Raw genomic sequence first — 13,834 nt, 5'->3', positions numbered from 1 at the left:
GGGTCACTGATCCCTCCAGAGAGTTCAGTGACCTGAATTCAATTCAGCAATCTGAATTGCCCCTTCCAGGGGCAATTATCCCAAGATAACTGGGCAGTTGGTTTCTCCAGGGTTCCTCTGGCTCAGTCTGCATGTGGGGGACACACTGAGTTCAATCCTGGGCACTGTGCTACCCTGAGCACCACCAGGTGTGACCCCAGTTAACCCCTAAATAAAATAGAATGTTAGAAATAATAACTGCTGTCAGGAGTCTAGGAAAAGGAGACTAGAAACTGGTTCTGCCTCTGTGAAAAACAGTATGGAGATTTTTCCAAAAATTAAACATTCAACTGCCATAATTCTAGTCATAGGTAGCTGTCCAAAGAATATGAAAGTCTGAATCTGAAAATACATATGTACACCTACGCTCACTACAGCCTTCCTTATAATAGCTAAGATCTGGAAACAAACCAAGGGCCTGACAGATGAATGAAGAATTTATGGTTGATATACACAATGGATATGAGAAAAGATGAAATCTTACCATTTGCTACAGCATGTTTATAACTGGAGGGGTGAGCTACAGAAGTCAGAAGGAGAAAGGCAAATGCCAGACAATATAACGAAGCAAATCCAGGGAATGACAAGGTCCAGTGAGAGCAGACCCTCAGAATATGAAACAGAAGTGCAGTTTCTGGTATGTGCATGTGTATGGGCAGTGGGGATAGGGGGAGGGAGGGAGGGATCGAGACAGTGCTGGTGGGACAATGGAGCTTTGTTTGTGGGGTGGTCTGGTGACACTGTGTTCCTAAAGCATGTATGATCATGCAAACTGATGTTATCTAGATAAAACTTAATGTTTTGGAGAAAAATTACTTTGGGGAATTCTGTACATTGGGTTCTCACTTTGGCACTCACAATGGATGTGATTCAGAGGAGCTCTTTGAGTGTTTTTGTTTGTGGGTCACACCTGGCAGTGTTCAGAGCTTACACCTGGCTCTGCACTCAGGAGTCAGTCCTGGCAGGACTTGGGGGACCATACGGGATGCCAGGAATTGAACCCAAATTGGCCATGTGCAAGGCGAGTGCCCTACCTGCTGTACCATCTCTCTGGTCCCAGCAAATCTCTTTGAAATGTTCTGGATTTATTGATGATGAGCCTCATCACAAACTAAGAGCTTATGCTCTAGGAACATCCGGGTACCATGCACTAGAATGTGTTGGTTTGGCTGTTCTTCCCAGGAGGAACAAGAAGGATATGAAGGGAGGGTGTGCAGCACTGCTCCCAGGTGGCCTGGGTTCTACCCTGATGTGGACCTGCCACAGCTGAGCGGGAGAGCCCTCAAGATTTTCCAGGTCAGGTATTGGTTTGACACAGAGCCAATGACGATGAAAGCAAGTTCTGTAGAAAACCGTTCTTTGACACCGAGTAGGAGAAGAGAAATAGTGGAGCATTGCGTTCCCCCGGGAGTGTGTTGGCAGCTTCTGATAGCTCTGTAGGGGGAAGTTCAAGGATAATTAAGCCTCTTTTCAAGGCTGCTCTCCCAGCCCAGCCTGAAGAAACAAAAGTACCTGCTATGCTGTTCTGTGCTTAGCTGCTCAGCCAGAGCAGAACAACAAGATGACTTCTGGGACCAATAACTCCAGGTGACAAAGTTAGTTATGGTAGCTAAGATATATGACACAATATATTCTTTGCAAGAGGGACAGTTTGACTGTGTGTGCAGGAAACTGACATTGCACAAATGTTCCAAAGCATTCTGTTTCTCATCAAAGATAACTGAGAAAATATTTCATAAGTTCGCTAAAGTGAATCCTCAAATTCAATGCTCAGAACTAACTACTAGAGGGCTGGCATGATGGGACAGCAGGTAGGGCACTTGCTTTGTACTTGGCACACTTGGGGTCACTCCCAGCACTGAATTTGGTGCCCCAATCCTCTCTAGGAATAATTCCTGAGTACAGAACCAGGAATAAGCCCTGAGGATAAATAGGGGAGCACAGACCTCCCCCTCTAAAAAACCATCCTCTCCCAAAGCATAAACTACAAGTATCCACCCTATTATTGATGCTCCTTCATTTTCATGGCAAAAACAAAACACTCCAACAACATCCAAACCCTGATTTTTATTTTTTTATTTGTACCTCCAAGTAGATCAGTGTTTGGGGATTGAAACAGTTTGAAAATGTGTTTCTGGTGACTGGCCACAACTCAATGGGATCTTTGGACCTAACACTGGACATCTTGTGGCCCAGTAGTCAGCAGGGACACCAGGTCCCCTGCAGATTTTATCTATTGGTTTTCATTTTGCTTCCCAAGTCCCCTGCAGGGAGCCTTTGAGCCTGGAACTGCACCAACGCAAAGCCTGGGTCTCTGCAGCCATGCAGTGGGTACATTTGGGGTCATTGTCCATCACTGGCCTTAATTGCTGGACATGCATGCACAGTGAGAGCTGTCAGCACTGGGGGTACATCCCAACAGCCAGGGCATGCAGGTCCCTGCCTCCTGCTGCTGGCCTGTCCCGCTGACCTCACCTTGGTGGGTTGTTCCATTGATGTGCATGCACCCACCTGTCACTCACCTCCGCAGAGAACCCAGAGCTGTATGTGTGCACAGTGACAACCAGCAGTCCCGGGACTGCCTATGTAACTGCACCTGCCCTTTGCTGCCCCACCTAATGTGCATTTGCAACTGGTCATGGTCACTACACAGGCATCTACCCCTGAGGGTCAACTACACATGGCTGACAACAGTACCACCAGCTCTGGCTGGGTCCTTAGTGGGGTAAGTGTAGGAACTGCAGGGGACACCAGCAGCCTTACAGCCTCTGTGAGTGGTGCAGTACTCATCAAAGAACACACATGTGCTCACAATGCTGTGTAGTCTGTGCTTTGGATATCCAGCCCTGCACTCTCCCATATCTCCAAAGCCCTGCTCCCTGATCCCCCATCACTTCCCTTTCTCATCTTCCTTCCTCTCTTGATTTCTTTTCTTCTCTGTCCTCCTCCCTGAGCTCAAGGGTGATTTAGACATCCCCCTTTACCTCATTACATTTCTCATCCTGTTGCTCTGTATACTATAGGTAAGTGAGATTATCCTAGGTTTTTTTCTTCTTCTGGCTTACTTCACTCAACATAGCTTCCAGTTCCAAACAGGTGGTAGAAAATTGCTTGATTTGGATTCCTTATAGCTCCATAGTATTTCGTTGTGTATTTGTACCACACCTTCGACCATCAAACCTTGTAATGTGCTCATCAAGGTGGGTTAGGATGGTAGTGGTGGTGGATGTCTGGGAACACCGGTGAAGGGAAGTTGATGCTGGTGTGGGATTGGAGTGGATATGTCTAAAATGCAACTACCAATAGCTTTATAAATCATGCTTCTTTAAGGAATTAAAGAATATTTTTAATAGAATGAAAACATATTTATGATCCTCATTTGCCATGGTCTAATATATCCAGAAGGTCCTCCCAGATCTACTGCTGAGACTTGGCAGCCTGCACCCCTACTCCTGGGGCCCTAGGGCCACAGCATGCCCCAGCTTCAGAGAAAGGTCTTTCTCACTCAAGTCAGTCTGGAAACGGTGACTCTTCACCAAAAGCACAGGCACCTCTGTAAGCTCTTAGATCACAAAGAACCAGGGGGTTGAAACAGCACCAAGAAGCTCAGTGACCACTAGTAACTGAACACAGATGGGAATCTGCCTGACAGAATTGACTGAGGAATTAAAATGAACTTTTCCTAGATGGTCTGTTTTTCTTTTCTTTCCTTTTCGGGTCACACCTAGAGATGCTAGTGGTTATTCCTGGCTCTGTGCTCAAAAATTATTTCTGGTGGTGCTTGGAGGGACAATATGGGATGCCTGGGGTTGAACCTGGGTCAGCCGCATGCAAGACAAATGCCCTACCCACTGTACTATCGTTCCGGGCCCCTCTCTGGATGATCTGTAGGAGAACAATGCATGATTAAGAGAAACCTAGAAAACAATACAATAACTAAGATAAGGTCTAACAGAGAGAAAACAAACAAGACCCAAGCACAGATTTTGGAACTGAAGAGTACGATGCCTGAACTGTGAATATGACTAATCAATGGTCGATTAGACCGCGTAGAAGAAAGTTTTAATGAACCTGAAGAAAGATATTTTAAGTTATCTAGTCAGAGGGGAAAGAAGAAAAGTGGAACAAAGCGATGAGAATCTAAAGCTATCACAGTAGAATATTAGACAACCTCTGACCTTTAAGGAAAATCCTTAAGGAAAAGAGGTTAGTAACAGTCAGGAAAGATTATGTCAATAATGGCAGTAAAGTTCTCCAAACTAACATTTGGATACAAAAGTACAGGCCGTCTTGTCACCACAACATTTAAATCACTAAACTATTGTCTACGAGATGAAACAGAGAAATATCTAAAGAAAAAGTTTAAAAGCAATATTATTTTCAATTCTCTCATACAAAAGAACCCACATCAATCTACCAGTGGATTTCAGCTGAAACTCTCTTAGCTTAAAGAGGATCATGTGATTTAGTCAAAGTGACAGAAGGAAAAAACTACCAAACAAGAAATTAGAGCACTGTAAGTGAAGGAGACAGAAGACAGAAGACTGTTTTCTTTTTCTTTTTTTAAGAGTTCATGCCTTTTATTAACCCATACAGGTAAATTATTTGTCTTCTGGTTTGTTGAAATAGTATGTCAGACAACATTTGCCACAATAATGTCTGTCAAAGTGGCTGGCCATAAACACTCCAGCACCACATTCATCTGAAGGGCATTCTCAGTGAAGGCGGCTGATTTTGCCATTCTCACCCACCTTGTAGTATTTCAGGACAGCCAGTTTAACCTTCTTTTTTTATGCTTATTCTTCTTGGGAGTGGTGTAAGACTTCTTCTTCCTTTTCTTTGCACCACCCCGAAGTCTCAAAAATGAGATGAAGAATGGACTCATTTTGGATGTTGTAGTCAGACAAAGTATGTCCATCTTCAAGTTGTTTACCAGCGAAGATCAATCTTTGTTGATCAGGAGGAATTCCTTCCTTATCCTGGATCTTGGCCTTGACATTTTCTATCATATCTGAGGGTTCGACCTCCAGAGTGATAGTCTTTCCCATAAGGGTTTTTATGAGAATCTGCATCTTAGTGGTGGGCCTACCTCAGATGGTGGATCAGAAAGAGAAGAGTGTTTTCTATCCTGCCTAATCTCCAAAAAAAAAGCTGTACTGTTAATTGAAAAAATGCTGAGAATAATATTTCAAATGGAAAGTACACTAAATAGACACATGAAAAATGTATATCTAACAAAACCAAATTTAGACCACTACAATACTGAAATATAGCCATGCACTGGCCATTTAATGTCAGTGAAAGTGTGAAAGGACAAAAGTATTGAAAATAAGTGTGGTACAAACCATAAGGTACATTGAAGACAAGGTCGGCGAAACCCTCCACGATATTGAAGATAAAGGTATCTTCAAAGGTGACACGGAACTAAGCAATCTAGTAAAAACAGAGATCAACAAATGGGACTACATTAAACTAAAAAGCTTCTGCACCGCAAGAGATACATTGACCAGAATCCAAAGACTATCCACAGAATGGGAAAGGATATTTACACAATACCCATCAGATAAGGGGTTGATATCAATGGTATATAAAGCACTGGTTGAACTCTACAAGAAGAAAACATCCAACCCCATCAAAAAATGGGGCGAAGAAATGAACAGAAACTTTACCAAGGAAGAAATACGAATGGCCAAAAGGCACATGAAAAAGTGCTCTGCATCACTAATCATCAGAGAGATGCAGATCAAAACAACTTTGAGATACCACCTCACACCACAGAGACTAGCACACATCCAAAAGAACAAAAGCAACCGCTGTTGGAGAGGATGTGGGGAGAAAGGGACCCTTCTTCACTGCTGGTGGGAATGCCGACTGGTTCAGCCCTTCTGGAAAACAATTTGGACGATTCTCAAAAAATTAGATATTGAATTCCCATTTGACCCAGCAATACCACTGCTGGGAATATATCCCAGAGAGGCAAAAAAGTACAATCGAAACAACATCTGCACATGTATGTTTATCGCAGCACTGTTTACAATAGCCAGAATCTGGAAAAAACCCGAATGCCCCAGAACGGATGACTGGTTGAGGAAACTTTGGTACATCTATACAATGGAATACTATGCAGCTGTTAGAAAAAAGGAGGTCAAGAATTTTGTAGTTAAGTGGATGGGCATGAAAAGTTTCATGCTGAGTGAAATGAGTCAGGAAGAGAGAGACAGACATAGAAAGATTGCACTCATCTATGGTATATAGAATAACAGAGTGGGAGACTATCACCCAAGAACTGTAGAAATAAGTACCAGGAGGTTGACTCCATGGCTTCGAGGCTGGCCTCACGTTCCGGGGAAAGGTCAACTCAGAGAAGCGATCACCAACTACATTGTAGTCGAAGGCCATGTGGGGGAAGGGAGTTGCGGGCTGAATGAGGGCTAGAGACTGAGCACAGCGGCCACTGAACACCTTTATTGCAAACCACAACAGCTAATTAGAGAGAGAGAACAGAAGGGAATGCCTTGCCACAGTGGCAGGGTGGGGTGGGGGGGAGGTGGGATTGGGGAGGGTGGGAGGGACGCTGGGTTTACGGGTGGTGGAGAATGGGCACTGGTGAAGGGATGGGTTCCCGAACTTTGTATGAGGGAAGTATAAGCACAAAAGTGTATAAATCTGTAACTGTACCCTCACGGTGATTCTCTAATTAAAAATAAATAAAATTAAAAAAAAAAAAAGAAAATAAGTGTGGTATGACATCTGTGCTAAGTAGTGGTATATATGCTATGCTGCTTGTGTGATTTATGCTACATTTAGTATAGTAACATTTAGTATACCCTAAATGTTTATTAAAGGTCACCTTGTAATTGGTTGAAAAACAAAATTATTGCTCAGCTTTAATCATTTGTTAATGGTTAAACAATATAAGAAGATACAAGTTGTGGCATGAAGGACAAAATGGGGAGAATAGAGCAGTGTCTTCATGTGTTATTTATTTTATTATCATCATAAAGTAGACTGCAATATTTATGAGATTTTTTTCAGTAAACCTCAAGGTAGCCACAAAACAAAAATTTATGGTAAGTTACATATAAGAGAAGGGTAGCAAAGTATTCCACCACAGAAATACTCTGAAATTATCTTCACAATGAAAGAGAGCTAAGATACAAAGGAACTGCAAAATACCCAGAGAACAATAACAAGACAGTCATACCACTGCCTTATTGATAGTAAGTTTGAGCTATTTAAAATTCTCCACTCAAAAGCCACAGTGTAGACAAACTTATTAGGAAAAGAAAAAACAACCCAATATCGTGATGTTCTCAGGAGACTTGCTTTATCTTCAGAAACATATAGAGGTCACAGTACATGTATGAGAAAAGATAATCCAGACAAAAGGAAATCAAAAGATAAAAGGGATGCTATATTCTAAAATAGATACTGGGTCAATATTTGTAGCAAGAGGCTGATGAGGATGATTATATAATGATAATGGGGTGAAGTTCAAGAAACTATAAAATCATAAATACTGATGCCCTAATACTAGCATAGGGGTATTTATATATATTAAAAAAGTATGAACAAACTAGATGATGGACAACAGGCAGATTGGGCAAAGTTGCCTATGTCATGGATATCTCCCTTCTTGTACAACAGAACAAGAAAAACCTGCTGGTTTTCCATTGGGACAGAACCTTCCTATTCAGACAGGTAGCGTGTGAAGAGCTGAGCCAGTGATGAGTACTGGTGGAAGATTCTTCAGGTGTTCAGGTCTGACCTTGTCTGGACCAGGTGCTGTACGTGTCTTTACTGATGAAATGGCATGTCAGATTTCGGAAGGGATAACAATGGGAATGACATATCCATCCTGCGAAATTTGGTATGGCAGGTGGAGATGGCTATCAAAGAGATCCAAGTAGAAGTCCTTAATAATCCTCTCCATTGCCCTACTGGAAGATGTGATAGATCCATCAGGACTTCGAGGGCAATGATCTTGGTCTGTAGTTCGAGAAGGATAGGCGAGCATTGTGAATACTTTTCCCAGCTTCTGCTGCATTGGCCAACACTGCTGCTCTTCTCTCTTTGAGGTCTTCCTTTATCGCTTCTCTGCACAGCTTTGCGAGCTTGGACGTTAGCTTGTGATTGTCTGAGGCTCGTGACAAACCACATTGGCAAATGAGCTCGAGAGTTTCCGAAGACAAGGCATCTGTTTGTGGCTTTCCCACTCTCTCGGCATTCCTCGAGCAGTCATGGAGGTGCTGAATGAGTCGATCATATCTCGTCAATGTCAACAATGGCATCTTCCCACGTTGCCATAATAGTGCCAAAAAGCTCCCAGTTGGTGGTCATTCTGGAAGTTCTCTTCTTAAACTTAAACTTTGCAGACCTTTCTCCCTGCTCTGTGAAGTAGAATTTTGCACAAAGGAGACAGTGGTCCAATCTCATTTGGAACTTTGGGACAACAGCGATATTGGTCAGTAAAACCATCGATTGAATATTATGTGGTCAATTTCATTGTGGAACTTTCCACCGGGAGACTCCCATGTCCAACATTTAGATTTGGCCTTCTGGAACTGTGAGTTACCATGGATGGTCTTGGTCGATTCCAATCTAGGCGATGGGGCCCGATGTGGAGTTTTTCAGGTAACCTTCTTGGTCCCATCTTGGCATTAAAATCACCAACAACGATCTTGTAGAAGGTGTGGTCTTCTTTATAGAACTTCTCCAGCTTCATGTAGAAATTCTCTATTTCTTCTTCTTCATCATAGTTGGATATTGGTGATGTAGATGAAGAAGATAGAAACTTCCAGCCATGTGCAACATCTATTCAAGTGTAATTGTCCGTTCGGATTTTTAGCATTTGAATGAATCAATGCTCATGGCCAAGTTTGTGTTGACAAGGACACCGACACCACCAACACCTCTATTGTCGCATGTTCTGAGGAACAGTTCTTTTTTCAGTGTCGAAAATGGCGTGATGTAATCGATGCCTTCTCGTCTCGGTCAGACCAATGATGTTGTAATTGGTCTTCTGAGCTTGAACCATCGGGTCCTCGATAGATGCTTCCGATGCCAGTGTACGTGCATTAAAAGCACAGACAGTCATTTTAGTCCTTCTTCATTTTGGAAGTCTAGTTTGTCCCTGAGATTTTATCAGTCTCTCCTTGCTCATGCTTCTTAACGCTGCCATATTGGGGACTCTTTCAGTGTCAGGGGAATGAGGCCCATTGTTCTTACTATTTTTGGCATATTGAATATGCCACGGGTAGCTTGCCAGGCTCTGCCATGTGGGCGGGGTACTCATGGCAGCTTGCCAGTCTCTCTGAGAAGGGTGGAGGCTTTCAGGGCAGCCTATAATCACCCTTACATGGTGTTTACATGGTTCACATCATATTTGAACCCCATCAGATATGGTGCAGTAATTATGGAAAATGGGTATTAAGTGTCTTATGATATGTCCAAAAAGCGGCCTGGAGTGTGGAGGTGGCTGGGTAGTGGAGGTCGGCTGATAAGGTATTTATCTCATTTGTTCACTTGAGTCATGCTTAATAGAATAGTCAGAACACTAGACGAAGGACAACCATGCAAGCAAACCAGGTTCCGAAAAGGATTCAACATGATTGACCATATCCACATGATGACAAAGCTAACTGAAGCTTTGTGAGAGTTCAAGATACCATCTATCTAATGTTCATCGATTTAAAGAAATCCTTTGATTCTGTTGAGACTAAAGTGGTCATTGAAGCCCTAGCCAAACAGGGCATTCAAAATCAGTATATCAAGATCCTCTTCGAGCTGTATTATGGATTCACCACCAGGATCTCACCATTCTACAAGGAAATGATCATTGACGTAAAGAGAGGTATTCAGCAGGGTGATACCATTTCACCAAAACTCTTCAGTGCCACCCTTGAGAACATCATGCAACAACTGGAATGGGAAGGAATGGGAGTGAAGATAGACGGTCGGCAACTACACCACCTCTACTTCACTGAAGACACCATTCTAATAACACCAAACATTAGCCAAGCGGCACAAATGCTGGCCGACTTCGACCGCGAGTGTGGAAAGGTCGTACTGCAGCTGAATCTCACCAAGACAACGTTCATGGAAAAATGAACTAGTTCCTGATGTTCTATTTGATCTCAATGGAACAAACATCTCCAAATGTAGCAGCTATGTGTACCAGGGTCATGAACTCAACATGAGGAACAACTTGGTGCCAGAACTGCACAGGAGGAAGAGAGCATCGTGGGACATCTTCAAGAGCGTTGAAGAAGTGTTTAAGGGGACAAAGAACCTCCGCTCTGGGCACATCTTTTCAACTCCACCATTCTTCTTGCACTAACATATACCTCAGAGACCTGGGTCCTACAAAAACAGGACGAGAATGCTATTTGGGTATCCCAAAGAAGAATCGAAAAAGCTATGCTTGGAATATCATATTTCACTAAAGTGAGAGAAGGAATCCCGAGTTCTGACCTCTATCGATGATCAAGAATCAGGGATGCTGTCTTGTTTGCCAAGGCGTCGAAAATCAGATGAGTCAGACATGTAATGCAATTCAGAGATGACTGCTGGACTATTACCAACTGGATTCCACGGGATGTCAAAAGACCATGTGGCCGCCTACCTACGAGATGGTCAGACTTCTTAGCCAAAACCCTGAATGAACAGTTTGAGGCTCTTTGTGTTCCTGGAGTGAGCAGATACCATTGGGCTACACTAGCATATGATAGGGACAAATAGAGATATTACTGGCGCCTACTCGAGCAAATCGAAGATCAATGGGATGATGAGTGATATAAGTGATGAAAAACTAGAAGACAGCAATAAAGGACAAGGCAATAACTGAAAGGGACTTCAAAATCTCTACTTTCAACAATGGTTACAGTAGAGTCTGAAACTTGAAAAAGAAACATTGGACTTAAGTTAAATATTAAACCAGTACCACTGAACAAACGTTTACAGAACATTGTACTAACAGCCGCAGAACACTCTCTTCTTTTATTTTTTTTTTTATTGAATCACCAAGTGGAGGGTTACAAAGTTCTCAGGATTATGTCAGTTATACAATATTCAAACACCCTTCCCTTCACCAGTGCCCATCTTCCATCCCCAACCCCCCCAGTATATCTGCCGCCCCCTCCCACCTCCCTAGTCCCCACCCTTGTACGTGATAAGTTTCACTTCATTTACGCTTATCTCGATTACATTCCATGTTTCAACACACAACTCACTACCGTTGCTGGGGTTTCCCCCCAAAAAGAAAAAGACAGTCCTATTGCCAATGAGGCATTTGATAGTTCTCCATTACTAAGAATATAGAGATATTAAGTCCTGCTGTTTGTTACATAACTTTTCTTTTTCCCCCTTGCCCCGCGCCACCGAGTTCACGCCTGTTTAGTAATCGCCACGCTGTCTGACAAAGGGAAAAAAACCGAAGAGGATGGTTATTTCCCGTCATCAGCCGGCGTGGGGCTCTGGCTTAGTTGATAGTCTAGTAGAGTGTCTGCAAGCAGTTTCTGGAACCAAAGGTCTTGCGCTGATATCGGCTCCGGCTCGAGATACCACCAGCGTCCCGCTGGTCCATGTACCTAATTTTTCCCCTTATTTCCCATTCCCACGCCACCAGGTCTGTTTGCTTAATGGACATCACACTATGTTTGACACCACGCCACGTTTCTTCTCGAGAAAGAAGGATATTTCTTCTCAGCCGGCGTGGGGATATAGCTTAGCTCAGTCTAGAGAGATGGCTACCATTTTGATTGCCTTCAATATTTCAACAAAATACTTACTATTCTTGTTAGGATCACCCACAAAAGTCCGACCCATTAAGAAGGAACCATTACATAATGCTGATACTAAGATGACATTAGGTCGCGCGGCCGCGGTGGCGGCCGCGCGGTTTTGGGTTTCTGTCTAAAGTCCAGGGAAAAAGTTGAAGGAGAGAGAGAGAGATTTCCGCACGGGGGACCTGGCGGAAACTTTCAAGTCACATACTGCAGGTTGCTGGTGGGCTGCTGGTGTCCCAAGCAGCTCCCTCCTCTTCGTCAGTCATTCTGGGGGTGCGGGCGTGGAGAAATGGGAAAGCCCACGTGGCTGCACTCTCTTTAAGTGTCCGATGTGGGCGGAGACCGGTACTTCCCCGCCCTCGATCCCCCGCCAGCCGCGCCGCGCATTTGGGTGCGTCTCTCCATTTTGTGCTCAGAGAAGTGGGGTAGATGCTGTGCTGTGCCCAGGAGAAGTTGAGGGAAAGAGAGAGAGATTAAAGAAAAAAAAAAGAGAAACGCCGGGCCCCCGCTCGGGGGACCTGGCGGAAACTCTCAAGTCACATACTGCAGGTTGCTGGTGGGCTGCTGGTGTCCCAAGCAGCTCCCTCCTCTTCGTCAGTCATTCTGGGGGTGCGGGCGCGGAGAAATGAGAACACTCTCTTCTTAAGAGCACATGGGACATTGTCCAAGCAGAACATATGTTCAGTTACAAAGCAAGGCTTAGTGAATATAAGAAGATTGAAATAACAGTATCAATATTGCAAATCACAACACCTAAAAGGAGAGGACAGAGAGACAAAGAGAGACAGAGACAGAGAAGAAAGGCCCCTGTAATAGAGGCAGGCAGAGGGTGGAGAGTGGGGGGAGTGTGATGGGAGGGAACCTGGGGACACTGGTTCTGGGAAATGTACATTAGTGGAGGGATGGGTGTTGGAACACTGTATGACTCAACTCCAATCACGAACAGCTTTGTAAGGGTCAATCTCACAGTGATTCAATAAAAAGTTAAAATAAATAAATAAAAGACAACTGAAAAACAAAACAAAACAGGACTGAAGTAATACCAAATATAATTCTCAATGACAATGATATGAAAAACAGAAACAAATAAGAGGAACACTGAATATTCACAAATATGTGAAAATTAAACAAGAAACAATTGGTCAAAGAAAAAAAGGAAATTTAAAAAAATCTTTAAAAATAGCAGTGCTTTGCAGCAATTCCCTTAGGAAGTTGCAAGAGTAATGCTAAGAAGGAACTGAATAGGAACAAAAAACATCCACATTTAGAGGTAAAAAGATTTCAAATAACTTTATAGCTCTAAGAACTAGAAGAAGAAAGACATAAGATTGAAGAAATAAAGATATAAGGAGATAATAAATATCACATAGAAATAAATAAAATTATGACTAAAAGATATAGTATAAATGAAACTGAGAAACCTTTTTTTCTAAAGACAAATAAGGTTGGCAAACCTTTAGATGGTCTTACTTGCAAAAAAGGGAGGACTAATAAAATTTGAAAGTAGAGACAGTAAAATATTATAGCAAGGTAACAGATTAATATAAAGTAGAACTGAAACATGTATGCCAGCAAGTAGGATACCTGGAAACAGAATCCCAAAGAGTGAATCACAAAGGTGATGCCACTCAGAACAGATGGATATTGAGAAAGAATATTGAATTAGTCATCAAAATCCTCACCACAAAGCAAAGCCCACAGCGAGTTAATTAACTTTGGCAGTTAATTCTCTCAAACAGATAATGAAAAATTAACTCTGATCCTTTGAAAACGCTGAAGGAGTGAACACCCCCAAACTCACTTTATGAAGTCAGCTGGATACTGATGCCAAAATCAGACAAAGATGCTGCAAGACGACAATCCTGACCTACCTCACTGCCTAGTGATCAACAACACACTAGCAAAAGGGATTCAACAGCACAGAAAGGATCATCAAGCATGATCAGGTGAGACTGATACGTGATATCAAAATCATCTATGTGATATACCACATTAGTAGAGACAGAATC

The 13,834-nt window shown here is 42.9% G+C and overlaps 1 protein-coding gene and 1 pseudogene across 2 annotated transcripts in view; both read right to left on the bottom strand.

The window, feature by feature from the left end:
• Positions 1 to 13,834, bottom strand: part of GABRG3 (gamma-aminobutyric acid type A receptor subunit gamma3) — a 434,279-nt gene that overhangs the window by 76,999 nt on the left and 343,446 nt on the right. The window lies entirely within an intron of this gene.
• LOC105943322 (ubiquitin-40S ribosomal protein S27a-like) lies at positions 4,641 to 5,111 on the bottom strand (annotated as a pseudogene).

Source organism: Sorex araneus, chromosome 6, assembly GCF_027595985.1.
Source record: "Sorex araneus isolate mSorAra2 chromosome 6, mSorAra2.pri, whole genome shotgun sequence".
NCBI lineage: Eukaryota > Metazoa > Chordata > Mammalia > Eulipotyphla > Soricidae > Sorex > Sorex araneus.
The sequence above is the reverse complement of the archived record's forward strand: the minus strand, read 5'-3'. Positions and strand labels throughout refer to the sequence as shown.